Here is a 1725-nt window from a genome sequence, read left to right as displayed (position 1 = left end):
CAGTTGCCAAATGAGATCCTGGGCAATTCTGGTTCCCTCAATCCTTTGCTCTGGGGATTCAAGGCAAGGTGGCCCACGCACGAGGTTGAGTTCCCCTCGCCTTACTACGTACGTCTTTTGCACTCCTCCCATTTTCCCCAGCTGCAGGTGCCCTAGGGGTGGGGAAGGTTGTATTTTCTATTAAAGATTACTTCTCACCAAAAGAAATCAAGCGAGGGTCACAAACAAAATCTACTTAACCTGGTGACTACTTTTCCTTCAAAAATAGCAAAGGAGCTCAAGTCTTCTGCTTTTTAAATAAAAAACAGTAAGTGGCACAAATGCTAGACAAAAAATTAGTCCTTCATTTCATATTTTGTAAAGTTGCTTTATAAAGGGTTCACTACTTTTACATGGGAGAAATCCTTATCGGATCAGAGGCACAGCATGCCTATGGGACAGAGAAGGATGGAATCAAGGGGGAAGAAGAGCTGAAGAAGAAACTCTGAAGCGCTGATCTGAAACCTTGAACTGCTGGCTCCATCCTTCAGGGTCCATTAATCAGGTGGCCATGGGTCTTTGTTTTTGGACTACAGTGCTCTAACTTTCAGACCTTTCAGAGCTTCCATTTTCAATGGAAACATGATGGTCTTTGGGGTCAGGCTGGCCTGGGTTCAAGTTCCAACTTTACCCTCACTAACTGGGTCACTGTGTTAAATACGGTGCCCCTGGAATCGTGAAGCCCAGGATTCACTTACCAGGGAGGTGAACTGAGCTGCGATGGGTTGGATATGACCCCCAGGAAACATGCCCAGTCCTACTCCCCAGAACCTGAGAATAATAGTACCCTGTAAGGTACAATATTGCCAAAAACAGACAAATGAATTAAGGAGCATGGGAGGGAAAGTTTGTTTTGAATTATCTAGGTAGCCCCAAACTCCAATGACAAGTATCCTAGAATGAGGCAAAGGGAAATTTGAGACAGAAGAGGAAGCCCAGCCCGCAGAGAGAAGATGACGTGAAGCTGAAGGCCGAGCTTGAAGTAGTGTAGCCACGAGCTCGAGATTGCCGGGACAGTGGGCAGAAGTTCGAACAGACCGGGGACAGATAGAGTTCCTCTGAGGGAGGATGGCATGGCTGACACTGGTTGTGGACTTCTGGTCTCCAGAACTATCAGAGGTTAAATGTTTGTTATTTTAAGCTAATTCATGGCAATTTCTTACAACAGCCGCAGGAAAGGAATACGCAGGCAAATTACTGATCTCTAAACTTGGAGATTATAGTTTATACTAGATTTATTTCCAAATTAAATAATGAAATGCACGCCCAGAATTAGCTGCGGGACTTGGATGACCTGCTTCAAAATGCAATGTAAACGTCTCTGTTATGTCACAGAATGCTCAGAGCTAAAGATACAAGGTAAGCAAGACCCAAGATCAACATCACAATGAGTTTTGATATTTATTTCTGGTGATGAAGCCTCAAAACCTGATTCTTTGCCTTCCTCACCTCGTAACTCTTGGCAATATGCTAGACTAGAATTTCCTAGATCAGTGGTTCTCAGCGTTCCTCATGCCACGACCCTTTAATACAGTTCCTCATGCTGTGGTGACCCCCTAACCATAACATTATTTTCATTGCTACTTCATAGCTGTCATTTTGTTACTTTTATGAATCATAATGTAAACATCTGATATGCAGGATGTATTTTCTTTTTTTTTTAATCATTTTATTAGGGGCTCATAC

This window comes from Echinops telfairi, unplaced genomic scaffold (genome assembly GCF_000313985.2).
Source record: "Echinops telfairi isolate 266 unplaced genomic scaffold, ASM31398v2 ScPeMD7_70;HRSCAF=299, whole genome shotgun sequence".
Classification (NCBI taxonomy): Eukaryota; Metazoa; Chordata; class Mammalia; order Afrosoricida; family Tenrecidae; genus Echinops; species Echinops telfairi.
Note: the sequence above shows the minus strand (reverse complement) of the source record.